We start from the raw sequence: 16986 nt of genomic DNA on the forward strand, positions 1-16986 counted from the left end.
CCGGAGCCCTTGCCCGGAGCGGTGCACGGAGCGGTGCCCGGAGCGGTGTCCGGAGCGGTGCCCGGAGCGGTGCCCGGAGCCCTTGCCCGGAGCCCTTGCCCGGAGCGGTGCACGGAGCGGTGTCCGGAGCGGTGCCCGGAGCGGTGCCCGGAGCCCTTGCCCGGAGCCCTTGCCCGGAGCGGTGCACGGAGCGGTGCCCGGAGCCCTTGCCCGGAGCCGTGCCCGGAGCCGTCCCTCGCCTCAGTGCGGGATAGCCGCCGGCCACAGGTGAGGCGCCCGCGGGGCTCCCCTTGGCCTCTTGCTATGGAGGTGCGGCTCCTCTTCCTCACCTCTTTCACCCCGTTTGGTTCTTGGCTCGTTTTAATGTTGCCATTCTGAAGTTTCCTTCCCCTCGGAAGGTGGGTCTTCCCTTCTTCCTCGCTAGAGGCAGGGCAGGATGGGGCAGATCTCCCGGACCCCCGGGCTGTCTCGGTCGGCTGCGGCGGGGTCGGGCAGCCGGCGGTGTGAGCGCATCTTCGCGCGTTCTCACCCCAGTTACATTCAGACCTTTCTTGAGGGGACAGCCTGTCTGCGTACTTACCAAGGCAGACCCAGCGCTTGAATCTCTTTTATCTCTCTTCCACCTTCTTCCTTTCACACCTTACTGCCAATAGCACAGCATTAGAGGAGAGTTTTTAACAATTTTCCCGGACTCCTGCCTTACAGCCTGTCATGTGGAGGTGTCTGCCTGAAGCAGTTTGCAGCATACAGTCAGTAGTTTTTCCCTCTCCACTTAAGTAGAGAAGTATCTTTTCTTCTCACTCTGGCTGTTTCTGGGTTTTAATTTCACCAAATCCTTTAACTGTCTCTCAAGATACAACATGTATTTTAAAACACAGAAAGTTGGATTTTGTCTACGGAGAAGTTAAATCTTCCAGCTTTGGTAAGGAAAAGCCTGAGGGGGGTATTGCATCTGGTGTGAAATTGCTCTGAGTATACTGTGTTTCCTGGCATTGTGTGTCTGCCAGATTTCTCCAGAGCTGATCAGCAGCTGAATGGATTGTTGAAAAGATAAGGCCAAAGATTGGACTTAAACCTTTATATTAGTGTTGTATATCACTGAGTTTTTTCCTCTGAGGCTTAAACCATAATCCAGTTTAAGGCTAGAGGGCACTGTGTCGCTGGGAGATGCAGACTTGTAAAGCTGAAGCTCTGATCTACCATGGAATTAAGCATCTTGTGCCCAATTCATAGGATTGGAAGTTTTAGGTCTTATATCCTCTCAGGCTGCAGCTGGACCTGTGTGTTCAGTGTTATGCACTCACTGCTTCCAGGTGGGATAGGCTTTAGTTTTTGCAGCTCTGCTGTGGACTGTGGCTGACACAGCTGCAGGGTGTTATCTCACATGAAAGGTGGTGGCAATTCAGCATCACAGGAGTACATCTGCCAAGCACCAAAATATACAAAAGAACTGGTAGTAATAGCTTCCAAGATAGTCCAATTTCTTCCAGTCTCTTGGATTGCCAAGAGAAATCGACACTGTTCATTTCTTGTTTGCTGGAAAATGACCAGAAAACAAGGATTTAAACCCTGTGTTTACAGGATTTGAAAGAAAATATTTCCTGTGTTTACTTGTAAAACACATTTTTTTCCTTGATGATCACTGTCATTCATTTTAACAAACAGTAACTTAGACTATTCCAAGTTCTCTTTAATGCTTCTAGTGGCAAATTTGTTTCTTTCCCTTCACCCTTCTCACTGTACTTTTTTTTACTAATGTCTTCTGTACAACAGTTCCACACCTCCGTGTGTCCAGTTCTCAGCCAAAATCCCACAAACTAAATGGTTTATTTGGGTGACTAATGGTGTGTCTGCCTTTTTTCCCACTCAGTTTCCATCTGTGACTGTACAGTATTCATCTGGCTTTGGCTGCAGTAGGTCACTGAGGGTGAACCCATGCTTTCAAAGAATTTAATTCCCTGGGTCTGACCCATTGGTTGCTGTTACCTTGGTTCTGTGCTCTTTTTTAATGTGAAACATCTATTTTCTTCTGAGATTAATATAAGCATCACTTAGGATTTCGTTCCCTCCATTGCCTGTGGATAGTTTGGAGAGTGCAAAGCTTTATGCTCTTTGCCCTAGGTGGCTTTGAAATACCAAAAAGCTTTTCTATCTCCGGCATCCATAAATGTCTTCATGCCAAGCCTTCAGGCCATGCAAACGTGCCTTGGCATCAGATTAAGGATGTGCTTCTCTGGTGGATGGTGACCTAAGTGCTGCAGGTGTTTTAACATGGCTCTCTCTCCTTTTAATTGTGATCTTTCAGGGCCACAGTGGAACCTGGAGAGATGAAGGCACACCTTAGGCATTGTGAGCACGTGGAGAGGGCTAAATGTGAGTAGCACATAAGCCCCTGCACTGCTTGGCTTAGCTGCCAGGAATCACTGCCTGGAGCAGGTGTCTTTCATGACATGAGCACAGCTTTTGTGGCCTTGACTCAAGAAAGTTAAAGAAAGAAGACAGCTTTACATATCCTCTGCTATGATCCCATGTGTGTGAAACTTCTGAAGAGTTTAATATCTCACTGGAAGTTGAATAGGGCTCTGCCTCTGGGAATAGATTAAAATCTTGGCTCCAGCACTACTTGATAGGAGCCCAGCCAGCTCTCTGTACTCTTCTGAGAAATCCTCACTAGGGAAAGAGTCTGCAGTGCTTTCCTCTGCATCCCTGTCAGCAGCTGAGTACCACAACCCTACCTGGCTGGCTGGGGGCCCTGGCTGGCAGCATGTGAAAGGATAAACAGAAGGCTGGATCAATAAGCACATGCCTCTTGTATGGTATATCTCCAACACAAGCTGCTGCTGCTCTTAGAGCTTTTGACTTTCCAATTTAATATCCTCTTTCTCCATACCGATGATCTTTTAAAAATTGATTTGCACTTGATAATACTTTAAAAAAGGTTAAATCTCCTTGCTTTCCCCCTTCCCTTTTCTTTCAACAAGAACAATGTCAGGAAGGTCAAGTCTGGGTTTGTTGGAAAAGACCCCTGATGCAACAGGGGTCACACGTTGGCTGAGCAGTGCTGCAGTGAAGCTGGATAGATTAGGACAGTGCAGTTAATGGTTGAAGGTGCCAGTTAATCATTCTGAAGAGAAAAAGCTGGTAGCAAAATCCCGATCCCTTTTCTGGCCCCTGCTAAGCATTAAACAGTCAGAAACTATCTTTTCTCAGTTGATGAGGTTTGATCTGTTTATGGGGTAGCTTCTCTGGCTTTTGGTCTGAAATTGTCTGAAGCATGAAATGATCCCAAACCAGAAGTACATTCTGTATTTAAAAGGATCCACTGTTGATGCTTACTTCCTTTGGCCATGCATTGTGGAGCTTAAAGGGGACACCTCCCCTCCTGTCTCTGTGCTCCCAGGTTATCTTTAGGCAGATAGCTTACCCTTTTATCCAAATGTCTGTCTCCTTTAGCAGCCCTGCAGGGAGTCTCTGCCTGCCAGATGTGTTTGATTTTGCTCCCAGGGAGATGAGATTGGCTTAGCACCTTCACCTGTTCACTGCTTTGCAGACCTGGGTGATGGCAAACACTCATTAGAAGCCAGATGAACAGGATCCCCCACCCCCCTCTCTTACCACTTGATTTTCTGCTGAGCGCTGAGCAGTTACTGATGTGCATTATCTCACCAGACATTTATATGCTTGGGGTCATTTCTGAGGTCTCTTAAGTGTGCCTGTGTTATCCCAAGGGCAGGGATGGATACATCAGTAGAGATTTTCTCTTTCAGCACTGCTCTACTCCAGTTGCAGTTGGGCTTTGTGTGTTTTTCAGCTTTGTCCAGCACAGAAGCAAGGTAAAACACTCTTGGCTTACAAGTGGCTGCTCTGCCTCCTTCCAGTTAGACTGTGGTGCATTGCTGATTTCAGTCTCTAAGATGCCTGTATACTGTCCCAGTTCCTCCCCAGGGTAGTTGTTTCCTAATGCCACCTCTGAATGTCTTGAGATCTCTTTTGGGAATGTCTCTGCTGCGTGGATATGGTTGCTGACCTCCTCGGGGTACTGGCATTGCTGACTTTTAAGGGATTGAGCTCTGCTGTGTAGGGTTTCAGCACTGCTCCCAGGAGAACGTGAGTGTGATTGTCACAAATGACCTGTTGTAAAATGTCAGCATGCTTTAAAGAAAAATCTTGTACTGCTAGGGTCAAGCTCTGCTCCTTGTTTCTTGGCTGCTCCTGCTTTTACTGCTCAGACTCGAGCAACTCCGATCAGGCATCTTCCTGCCTTTATTCTCTTTGTTCCAATCTGCTGCTTACACAGTGGCCAGCACTGATGGGGAGAGTCTGGGCATGGTTTAGTGGCAAGGATCTTTGTTCCTGTGTTGGTATACCTTGGAGAAGCAGTTGCTACCCTGGGAGAGGGAGCTGCATTCCCTCTGCTTGGCACATCAAATGCATTGTGCAGTGCAACTCGAGGCTGCCTCAGTGCAGTCAGGGAGCCCAGCAGATCAAGGAGTTCTTCCTTCCAGCAGAACTTTGGGCTGGTAACATTCAGCCGAGAGACAGGGGTATATAAATTCAACAGTTTGTAAAGCAAATTACTATCTCCAGCCTTTGGAATAGATTACCTGTCAATAGAGAGACAAGGTAGTTGTCCTGATTTGTGGTGGTCAGGGCAGGATGAAATAATCTGGAGGGTTTATGTCACAGCGGGCTGCCTGCACTGGCTCCCCTGTGGTTGAGTGTCCTGGGAGAGCAGCCAAATGAGAGTTCAGGGAAAAGCTTTTACCATGAGCTGGGGGCAACAGTTCCAAAGCCTCCAAGTTCCATTTTAAAAACTCTGAAGATGCTACTATTGGCTTGCACTGGGACTTGGTTGCCAGGGAGATGATGTCCTGAGAGACAGCACAAATGCTTTTGGCTGCTGACAGCTGCAAGTGACTTCTGGCTTCACGAGAGCCCTGCCTGGAGTCAGTGTGTGGGTGCTGGAGCCCACTGGTGCAATTCACTTGATGGGTTGTAGTCAAAATTGCACCAGTCTCACTGCTTTGAGCTAAAAGAGAGAGGGACTGAGACACCAAATTGTGGAGAGAGAGGTGTACAGACATCCTAAGGAAGCAATTGTTGGAATAAGAAAGGGAGCCCAGACTTCCTGCATCCCAGAGCAGCTTGTGTGTTTGTCTCACCCACAGCCCTAGTCCTTAGACAGCCAGCTCCAGGGCATTGCCTCCTCCTGTCCCTGCAAGGTAGGATATGTGCTGGTACCCTCACCGGGAACATGAGGCAAGAAGTTAAGTGGTTGACCCAGAGCCACCCGTAAAGCGTGTATAGCGTTTTATGTTATTTTCTTTGGCTTTCAAAGCAGTCTTGCAATTACCTGATAAAAAGCACACAATCTGAAAAAATACTACTCTAGTATTCAATCATTGTCTTCCTCAAAACCCATTTCCCATTTTATATGGATTAAACAGGAAGAGGGATTCAATGTGACCCTACCTGAGAGAGGAGGTGACGTACAAGCTCTCTAATTTAGTCATTTGGGAGGAAGCAGCTGGACCTTCTAATGTGAAATGGTTTTCCTTTTTTTGATCTTCCTTTTTCATGCCGTATCCTCTTAATCTGTGCCTGCTCACGCAAAGGGAACTGGTCCCCAGAAGCCACAGGGAAGAGCAGTGTGGTGAGAGGGGCTGGCAGCACTGTGTGTTGTGTGACATTGTGGGGCTGAATGCTTCCATGCAGCCAGAGCAGACACCTCGCCTGCAGCATGCTGTGTAAATATTCATGGAGAAGGCAGAGAGCAGCACAGTAGCACACTGTCTGAAATCGGCGGTGTCAGCTGTTTAATCAGGTAGTGTCAAAGCCAAATACAGTCAAGTTGATGGAAAAAACTCTCCTGGTAACTTTCCTGGGCTTTGGTTCACACCTCTAGAAGAAGCTTTATTGAAACTTTCAGTGAGAAGTTTGTAATTACTAAGTTTTTTAATGTAGTGCATTTTCCTTTGTCTTTACTTTAAAAGCAAAAATTCAGTCTCCAGGATCTGTTTGTTATTCTCTTCTGGGCAGGGACATCATCACATTTGGGGTGTGGGGAGTAAAGCAATAGGAAACCGGGTGATTTTTTGCACCTGAAAGGATTTAAAAGTGGAATATCTTTCAGCTTAGTTACAGCCTTCCCACTTTAGTGCTCTCACTCTTTGATCCACCTTTGAGATAAATATACAGTAATAATGATTTACTCCTTCAAGCTCACATTCACTAGATGTCAGTTATATTCTCATGGTATATATTTATAAATGTGGAACAAGGGTTGAAATGCACAAGAGCATTTATTACAAAGCAAGGATGCTTTTGCACTAAAACGTGCAGACAGACCTGAAAGATGATGTCTGCTCTGGGCTGTTAGGGACAGGTGATGGCACACAGGGACAGGCAGGTGGGAGCAGTGAGACAATCTCAACCAGCTGAGCAGGTGATTGTCTGGGCATAGAGGGAGCCCCAGCTACTGTCTGGTCAGCATTCAGGCCTTGTTGCAAAAATTTGGCATGAGGAAGGATAATAACTTTTAGATTACCCTGGGGTGAAGGTAGAGCAAAGAAATACTCTATCCATTGTAGTACCTCTAAGTGCTTGAGTGTGGTGATGGTGTTAATTGGTGCTCTCATGCTTTTTGGTTTTGAGAAAGCTCCTTCTTACTCCAGTTTTTAGAAGAGGAGCTCAATGTGCAGTTGACCAACTAAGTCCTTGGACTGGGAGCGTTCTCCTTTTGTGGTCAGAGCACACATCCCCAACTTTTGTCTCCATCAGAATATCACATGTTGCACCAGTTTGCTGCAGTGTATTCTAAATTGGTAATGGTACTAGACACTGACTGCTCTGGGTGTACCATGGCTCCACAATAAGGCTGTAATTCTGTGTTACTATGGTGCAGCTTCTTTAGTTCATTGGAGTTGACTCACTGGATAGAATAAAATATTCATAGACTCCAAGTGTCCCTGAGTGCGTGTGTGGTCCCACAGCGCCGTGTTTGAAGCCTGACTGGCAGTGATGGTGTTTTGATACCTTGCTGGCCCTGTTTCTCTGACCAATGGGGTGTGTTTTGTTTTTCCTGTAAACCACGCTGGCTAAGCGCAGGGATGCACTGGCCTCTGATGTCTCAGTAGTCAGCAGCATGGTTTTATAGGCTTGATGCAAACTTGTTTACAAGGAAAACACCCCTATCTCTGTTCATAGGGAGAAACATGCCAAATCTCTGCTAACCATAGCTGTGTTTAAACAGGAGCTCCACACTGCCATTCTGTCTCCTTTACAGAAGTCTTCCAAGCTGACCCAGAAATACTGGAAGCGTGGTTCTCCACTGTCCAGGACATGCCTATAAATGCAAACTGTAACACACGAAGTTCTTAAATCACCCAGAAAGGTTTGAACAAACATCCAGTGTGACACACACAGGACATTGTGCAGTGTGGTAGAAGGGCCTTTAACCAATGTGGCCTTTAGGCTCTCTGGATCTCGGTGTGCTCTGCTGCAAAGCCAACAGGATTTACTCACCTTTTACAAAGTGTAAAGGTGTTACCTCAGGGTTGACTGCTGGCAGCAGTTGGGAAAGCCCCAAGTTTGGGTCACCTTGCTGCGGGGGCAGGGCTGTCCCTGGGAGCAGGGGCTGCGGGATGGCCAAGGCTGGGTCGTTCTGCGGAAAAGGGAGCCAGGGCCTCGCTCCCCTGCCAGGGCCCAGCCCACAGTGCCCTCAGTGGGGGGACACGAGAGCTGCATTCCTGTCTTGGGTTGAAAAATGTAACCAAAAATGTGTATTCTGTTTTCATCTATTGAAACCTGTTGGGAGATACTGTTCTTCCTTTCCTCCTCCTGCACCCATCCTCCTCTGAGGAACCTCACCTGTGAATGGGCCATTTAAGGCCTCTCACATGACTGACAATGTTACTTCATTCCATTGTGAGATGCTGCACTCAGTGGAAGGAGCCAAGGATAAAACCAGGATAAAACCTGCAATCCCAAACACTAATGCAGCTGGTTTTTCCACTGAATCCTTGGAGGAGGACTGGACCCATCTCGCCAGCACTGGACCTACTTTTTTTCCTACAGAATCATCTCTACTTCACAGAACAACCTCTGTTACTCCAGGAGGACTTATTTGGACTGTTTCCAACCCTGACAACAGGGTGTCAGGTCGTATCTCTGACTCTGTCAGGGTTTCTTAGGACTTTTGTTTGTTTGTTTGTTTTTGTACTACTGCATTTGTAATTTTTTTTTTATATTCCTAGTAAACAGCTGTTATTCCTATTCCCATATTTTTGCTTGAAAACTCCTAATTGCAAAATTGTAATAATTTGGAGGGAGGGCGTTTTTACATTCTCCATTCCAAGGGAAACTCCAGTTTCCCCTGACAGACACCTGTCTTTCCAAACCAAGACAATTCCCCTCCGAGGAAACACACATCTAGGATGCCAGCCATGCTTGTTGACTCTGAACCTGTTCCCCATGGGCTTTCATCCCCCTCTTGCAGTCCCAGGGTCTGGGGAAGTATTTGGGATGAAGATGGAGTGTGATCTTTCTGCAGTAGCCCTTGGCAGTAGGCTGCTGCTGTCTGATCTCTCTTTGGTGCCCCTGCATTACCTGTCAGGAAAGCTCCCTGGCACAGGTGAGATCATCCTTCCAAGTATTCTTGTACCCTCAGGGGCTTGATGCAACTGAAAACATCTCAATTACTTCTTTCCTAACTACATGAAGATGAGATTTCTAATTGCTCTCTCAGCATCCTGTGATATTTTCCTACTCTTTGACTAAGGTTATTTATTATTTATACATTAACTCATGTGTGTATTTTTTTTGTGCCTAGAAGGTTATTCCTGATTTTCCCCTCTCCAGCAGGCACAACCTGCCAGTAAACCCCTCTGACCCCAAGCAAAATACTTTGAAAATTAGTTTTAAGTGTTTTTCAATTCCCATGCCCTGCAAGTGCTTTGCTGCTCTGAGCTCAGTATATTCCCTTTGCCTGAAAATTTGATGCTTTGACACCTGCCTCATCTTGGGCAGCCTGAGCTGAGGGATGGATTTTCCTGTGGTGGATGGTAGAAGGGGCAGCTGAGCTTTGGATCTTCTGCAGAATTAGGGCAGCTGGCACAGCCCCTGCTAATGCCTAAGTGGGAGGCTTGCAGTTTTCCAGAACTATCACTCCACCAACTTTCACAGGCATTAAAATCACTTCAAATTTAAAAACAAACAAACAAGGATGTGTGAAGTATTTTTCTGGAAGAAAGCCATGGAGAGCAGGTTAAGTGCATGTCCCTTCTCCTATCTCCCAGACATGTCACAGGAAGACAGTTCAGCATTTTCCTCAGTGGGATTAAAACAGGCTCTGGAGCTGGATTCTGGGATGTGACAGAGGAAAGCCAGGGATAGGAAGGAAGTTCTGAGTGTGTGTTTTGTAAATATGTCTATATCAGGTGAAACTGTCTAGAATCCTTGAAGCTGCACTGATGGTAATATGACTTTTTATTAAAAGAAAGGCTGCTTATTTTAGTTAATATCAAGATACTGTTAGAGAGGAATAAAAAGTGACTGGTTCTAGAAGAGCATCCATGCTGGTTTTTCATGCATCAGAAGGTAGAAATCCTGTACCTTATGCATTTTACAAGCCCTAGATGTCCTTAAAAAGTTGGGTTTCCCCACCCCCAAATTCAGTTAAGTTTTCCTCCAACCTTTCAGCAAAACGTGTTTTATAAAGACAACCCAGGATGTTTTACTCAAAAGGAATCTAGTGCAGGAGCCTCTGGCATACTCACACTTGAAGCATACGGAGGAGTGTTTTGGCTGTTATTGTTCAAGAAGAAATGTTCTGTTTAAACTTTTGCTGCTCTCTTTGTGATTGTAGCAGTCTGTGTCAAAACTCTGGACTGTTTTGAAGAAGCAGCTTTCCACCTGTTCTTGAGCTGGGCAGCTGTAGCTTGCATTTCATGCTTTAATACAGACATCCCCAGTATAAATAGTTCCATTTAAACTAAAAATATTGTCAGTGAATTTTCCATGGGTAACAACCCTTGGAGAGTGCAGGCGTGGTCTGTACAGGAGAGTCCATCCATCTGTCCTTAAACCTCCCTCTGTCCTCTGGCTGTAGGGACCAGGGGCCTTTTGAACAGCAAAGGCAATTTGCTGGTGGCACTGGAGGGTGACTGTGTTCAGGTGTGTGAGGCACTGCTGTCTTGGAGAGATCTCCTGTTTGAAATGACTGGAGCTCTGCCCCAAGGGAGCAGGGTCTGAGGACTCAGAGCTGGGGATGGGAGCAAGGCACTGCTGCTCAGCCCCTTGGCCTCCCTGCTGATGGTCTTGGCCAAACCGCTTCGCTGTGATGGTGTTGAGTTTTCTACCACCACTTCAGCTGCTGAAGACTGTACACCTGAGTGCCCTGGTGTTGGCCAGAATGGCCATTGGGGTTGCTGTTTTACAGAATTCTTCTCTTGTTACACTGAGGGAGTGTGCAGGTGTTTGGTAGGGATTGGGGTTTTGATGTGAGATCTTTGTCTGTGTGTACACACGTGCTTCGCTTCGTTTTGACTTCTGTATTGTTCTGCATTGGAGGAAGAGGAGGGCATGGTCAAAGAAATGAGGTGGAAAGGAAAAGTTTGCAATTGGTTCCATTGGAGCTGATGCCACAGTTCTGGCCAGACTCTAAGAATACTCTTTTATTCTTCCATTTTTTCTCCCTCCTTCTGGCAAGCTCTAACACTGCCCACAGCATGGGATGATTTCCCATTGTCTTAATTCTGGAGTTTTAGGTGCTCTTCCAGATGCAGTAGTGCTGGACTGAAGAGCATCTTATGGGCAATCACCAGATCCTTCCTTTGGGATTTGAGGGCCTGTGGAAGACTGAGAGCATAGCACTGATGTTTTTACCACTCCTGAGGAAAGGTGACCCAACACTTTCTGTGTGTGCCAAGGGCTTTGTGGGGTTCTGCCCATCATGTTATCCCTACAGTGATTCTGAGCCTGATTCATCTGATATGAGTGGGACTGTTCTCTACCAGGCACTGGTGTTTATGGTGTTCCAGGTATCCTTTGTTGGGATCTTGTGTGGAGCTCAAACCTCTTGGCTGTTGTCTGTGTGTGAGAGGCGTTGGCTGGGTTATGATAAAGGCTTTGACTCAGATGAGGGTGAGGGTGCAACTGGCCATGAGATTTGAATTTGAACTGGCCAGGTGACTTGAATAGATCCTAAGGAGTCAAGTGAAGAAATTATGTCCATTTGTAGAAAAGGAGTGTTTAGTTAGTACTAGCAAAGGTCTGAGAGTCAAATGTGTGTTTTATCTGCCAGCAGCCTGTCCTGCCTGGCCCTTTATGAACCTTCTGCATGTAGTTAACATGAGCTGTAGCAGGTCTGGGTCAAACTTCTCTTGCCAACAGGCTGATATGTTCCCTGCTGGACATTGTGACAGAAAGGGTTAAACAGAAAGCAGTGGTGGCTCCAGGCAGTAGCACTGCAGTAAATGCTGAGATGACATGGGAACACTCTTCAGCTGACGTCCTTGTGAGCCTCTCGGTGACATCGAACTCCTGGACCATTTCCAGTGGAGTTTGGCCTTGCCCCAGTGACAATAGACGTTAATCTGTTGGCTTGTCAAAAAAAGTGTTAGTTTTTTTTTTTTTTTTTACAGATCCATTTCCAACCCTCAGATTTCCCTGCTAGTAAACACAGCGTTATGTCATTGTTTTACCAGGAGCCAAGCACCAAAGCAAATGTTGCAGTGCTGTCATCAGCAAGTGTCCATTCACTTTTGGACTTTATCTGAGTTCCCAGGCTTTTTTCCCACTGTTGCCCATGTCCTGGTTTCCATGTCCATCAAAAGCCTGTGATGGTTTATGGGAAACATGTAGGGTTTGGCAGCTGTGGATAGCACTTTCCAACGTATTTGTGTCAGGTGGGGCTCCTGCCCCAGCTTAGCAAAAATGCCTTGGTTTGTAAGCCTTGATCTTCTGGTTATGTTAGCCAAGGCAAACTCTTGGATTCCACATGTAAAACAAGGTAAAGGGTTTTGCAGCCCAGCCTTGCTTCTAGTTGATAAAATAATAGCCAAGTCATAGGCAAGGTCCTGCCCATGCTAGATCCTGTTTGTTTCAAAACACAATAGCTGAGTTCCTACTAAAGAGACTGATTGTCAAATTGCTAACATTATGAATTAACTTCCATAGCTTTCAGGAACAACACTCACCACTGATCAAATGAAACCATTTATTGTATTCTTGTAATTCTTGTTCCTTATTTTGCTTCTAGACTTATTTCAAGCTGTTTCTTTGAAGGATATGAAGGAAAAGATTTGTAGTTACCTTCAGTGGTCAGGATCTAATCTGTGTAAAACAGACAAGCGCCCCATCCATATCTCTGCTTGGTCTTTCTGGGTCTGGGAACACTCCAATTTTTCTCATATCAAACCTGTCTGAAATCATATCCCGCATCAGCTGACTCAGTGTAGAAGCAGAGGAAAGAGGAGAGAGAGATTCAGATTGCTCATCTGAATGCAAAGCATGAATTTTTCTGATACAGGCATGGGTAAATGATGAACAGGTCCAGGCTCTTGACAATAGTGAGGAATTACAGCATTCTCGGGTATGATATGGAATAAAATTAAATTTTATTTATGTAATTAGGTTTTTAATACTTTGTTGACAAGTGATACTAAAACTGAAAGGACAAGTGGTTCAAACAAGGAATTGAGAAATTTCTAGGATAAAGACTGCTATTAAACACAGCAGTCAAGTTGTGTTTGGGTCAGAAAGTCTGTTGCCTGTTTAAGACTAAGCACACCGAGTTCTCTGTGCTCCTGTTAAGCAGTTGCCATCTAAGTTTATTAAAAACATAGTGCTAAGCTTAGGTACAGCTTAATTCTGGCCCAGCCTGTATCTTCTGATGCCTGACCAGGTGTCCCTTAGGTGTATGGCAGCAGCTCAGGCTGCTGAGTGCTGCTCTGTGCTGCTCATAGCAGTGGGAGCTGTTGAGTCTCGACCAGATGAAGTCAGGAAGGACAGTGCATGCTGTGAGGAAGCGACTCTCCCATCATCACCTCCAGCTCCCTCCTCTGCTCCATGCACTTCTTTCTGGATCCCATCACATGTTTATGGTTGGTGTTGCACATCTGGGCCTTGGCAGATCCCTTTCTGTTTCCCAGCCTGGGGTCAAGTGGCAGTTTATTTTGCTAGAGATACCATGCCTGGTATTACTATTAATATATATTCAGGGTTTGTACTTATCTAATGCCTTTCATCCAAGGGTCCCCCAACACTCTGTACATCAGCACCTCTTTGCAAGGTGGGCACATCAGACAGGGAGAGCACTGTGTTTGCAGTATGTCTGTCTCCTACAGAAGTACATTCTCAGAGCTGTCAGGAGATGAGTGGATAATATGGGCTGATAGAAAAAAAATGTGTCTTTTATGGCTGAAAGTACTGAGTGGGTCATGGAACTGTAGAACACAGACCTGGGATAGATCTAGGCCATTACTGCTTTACAAGCATATTGCATTCCCATATAAGAACCTTCATGGTGGTTGGGTTGGCTTGATTGGAGGTTTTAAATTTCTTCTGATGGTTAATGACTTCCAGTGCAGACCTTTTATTATTCACAAGCATCCTGTTCTCACACCAGTTTTGTCCTTTCGCATAAACAGGTTTCTTCACTCTTTGATTTGACCTCCTGTCTCGCTTCTCTCCATTACTTTCTACAGAATATTCATGTTCCTTCTCAGCCTCCATTCTGCCAAGCTGCTCTGGCCTCCACCCTCAAAGGCAGAGATCAAACAGCTTTTTCTGCCTCGCACTCCTTGCAGTCACTGCAGACTGGATGCAGGTGAGCTGCTTAGCCCAGGCAGTGGCAACAGTTGGGTGTGGGCAACCCAGCGTGTAGTGGGTGATTTGCACTGCTGGGCACAGCCTTGCTCATGTTGGCAGGGGCCAGATGCAGCTGCCAAGAGCAAGTTTGACCTTGATGGGATGGTTTTCCAGATGTAGCCAGGTCTGATTTGGAGTAGGTGCACTCCTGGGCCTGTCCCATCCATGAGTTTTGTGCTGTGTCAACATGAGGGAGGATGCCTGTAACTTGTGGTTCTTTCACTGTTTCATTTTCCTCCCTTCAGGGAGTTTCAGAGCCTTGCAAGTGACACTCCACTTAAAAAAGCAGAGGAGAGAAAATGTGGCTGATTATGTTCTCACGTTAGCTTTAATTAAGATAATTTTAAGCAGATGGTGTCTGTTTAATGTTCTGATAGCACTGATAAACTGGTTTTCAGCCGGTCTTGGGAATGGAGTGGGAGAGAAGGGCATGGTTTGAGAGGGCAGCAGGTTGCCTCATGACACTCTTGGCAGGGTTGCTGGAGTGCCTGGGTGAAGCCCCCTCTCACTTGGACAACCTCTGCATGCCCTGCTTGGGTGAGAGGAGAGGTGGCCTGCGGTTTCTGTCTGAGCTTCAACAACAGTAAATAATTCCAGATTGATGCTGTGGAAGCGTGCTGTTTGTGTGAAGGGAGGACAAGCGGGGAGCCAAACATAACAAGAGTTTCTCAGTGCTTGGGGAAGGGAGCCAGGGTCACTTTTGGAGTAGTGTTGGCAGACACAGAAATGATGTGCCACATCTTACGTGTATCGGCGGAGACAGCTGGGCGATTATCTGCAAGCTCCTTTGTAGGCTGGTTTGGGATGCTGTAGAACAAGAAATGATGCTGAGATGTTTCAGACAAACACACTCTTTTCAGCTTCCATATCTGCTATTTTTTAATATTTTTGGCATTTGTCTCTGAGCTAAGGTAAAGGCCATAGCAACCCCTGGGATTTCAGTCCTTGTAAGTCTTAGTTGTGAGGTTATAGATCTACTGCCATTAAATTTAGTGTCACTTGAAGCTGCCCCCTTTACAAAGCCGGGTGCTGACTCTATTCCAAAGTACTGAGCTCCAAAGCTGTCCTTGACCCTGGCTGTTGGGCCAGCTATCCTCTCAGCTGGTGTCTCTCCATTCCCCTGTGCTGGGGAACATTCCCAGGACCTGACATGAAGATTGCTCTGGCACGCTCAGTGCCTGTTTTTTTAATAAATTAGTCCTACAAGATGTGTCACTGAACTAAGGAGACTTTAGGATGGCTGCAGCCTATTTCATCAAAGCAGCCTGAGACTCATTTGCCCTTCAGATGTTGAACTCTGTCTTAGAGGCTGTTTTCTTTGGGAGACCCAGAGCAGAACATGTTCCCTTATGTTTTAAGGCAGTTTTCACACTGATCTTTGTGATCTGTTTTAGAAGTGCTGGTAGAAGTAATATAGGCTTTCTTGGACTTAAATTCACTCTTCAGGGAAGGAAAAATATGCAGAGACCACTTGTTAAAATGATAGTTGTTATCTTTGCACTTCTCCACAAACATTAGTGAAACTACAGAAACCCTTTGGAGCCTGTGCTTGCTGTGACAGTGTCACCAATAGGTAGCAGAGTGGGGGAAGCTCTTGCAGCTCTTGAATGTGATTTGCTAAAGGCAAAACCAGAAGATTACAAACCATCTTCCTGCATTGAGGGGAACATTTGAGCTGGGATAGTGATTGTTCGGTGGCAGGTCCTTTTAAGTTTCTGTCAAAAGGGTTCATATGTAGAGAGACTAAAAATGGCTGGTAGGGAGGAACCAGGGCCCGTGAGAGTGCAGTGATGCTTTGTGCTTCCAGCTAACTGCTTCTCCAAGGCTTGTGAAACACTCATACACCCTGGTGAAATCCATGCAGTCCTACATGGAAATGGGGTGGATCTGTGGAGTGGTTTTTTTTATTCCTGCAAGGTGGGAGACCTGGCAGAACTTGCCTGTTGCCACAGAGCAGATCTTAGGAAAGAGTGGCCCCAAGAGAGTGGATTTGGTATTTGGGGTTTTGTAGGCCTGATTCTATTTTCTCAGGAGATGGTGAGTACCTGTGTGTTAGAAACTGCACTCTTCCTGGAAGTTTTTGAGCTGCCCATGCCAGCATCCCTTCAGCTGCTCCTGGCCAGTATCAGGTGTGACTCTGGTTTTCCACTGCCACTCTGGCTGCTTGAATATGTTCTGGGGCAAGAACAAGGGCTGTCCTTAGTAGTGTTTTAGGTGATTGCTGAACACATCAAGGAGCTGTTTTAGCTGCTGGCCTGAGGAACAGGGGTCAGCACTCTACACTGACCAGTCGGGAGGCAAAAAGCATCTCCTGGGCAGCTGAATGGTTGGGACCCTTGAGTGCAGAATGAGCCCTGTTGTGTCAGGTGCAGCTACAGGCACTTGGGTCAAACAGCAGATGCCTGGCTCCCTCTCCAGCCTCCCCAGAGATGTTGTGTCTGTGAAGGCACAGAAACAAACTGTAAAGTAGGAAGGTGGGACAATGTCAGTGATAACGTGCCCGAGATACCGGGCCCGTTTCCTGAGGTCACATTGCCTCATTGGCAGATGGGGATTAGCAGGAGTTGGGCTGGGGGCATTGCCAACAGCTGTCACTCAGATAAAGAGAGGCTGACACTCAGCAGTGCTACTCTGGCTGTAAAATGCTTACTAGACTTTTTGTTACCCTAATACTTTAAGAATATACAGAGGGGATTAAAATTAAGAACATTTTATTGCAAAACTCTTTCCTCTGAAGTTTTTTTCTCTGATGTGATTTTTTCAAAAATTGGTTAGTTCTCTTTCACTGGGAGTGTGCAGCTGAGGAAGAAAACCAATTGACTCTCATCAGGTAATTCTGCCGTATCTGAACTCCTCCTTGTGTCCATGGAGAGACAGAGGAATTGGGCAGAGGAATTGAGGTTCCTCATGCTTGAGCAGTGAACTATAATAATGATTTTGACTCTACGTGCTCAAAACTGATCTTGCAAAGAGATGCTGTTGCCAAAATTGCAGGGGCAGGATTTGGTCTCCCTTTGATCTCTGTTTAAATCTCATGGGCCATTTACTGCAACTTAATAAGTAACAGTGCATGAGTAGTGGGGTGCTCACCCTGCCTCAAACCCAGTCTCCTCAAAT

The 16986-nt window shown here is 46.2% G+C and overlaps 1 protein-coding gene across 3 annotated transcripts in view; it reads left to right on the forward strand.

The window, feature by feature from the left end:
• Positions 1-16986, forward strand: part of SH3PXD2A (SH3 and PX domains 2A) — a 259186-nt gene that overhangs the window by 3188 nt on the left and 239012 nt on the right. The window lies entirely within an intron of this gene.

The sequence above is a fragment of the Prinia subflava genome, chromosome 9 (assembly GCF_021018805.1).
Source record: "Prinia subflava isolate CZ2003 ecotype Zambia chromosome 9, Cam_Psub_1.2, whole genome shotgun sequence".
NCBI classification, from domain to species: domain Eukaryota; kingdom Metazoa; phylum Chordata; class Aves; order Passeriformes; family Cisticolidae; genus Prinia; species Prinia subflava.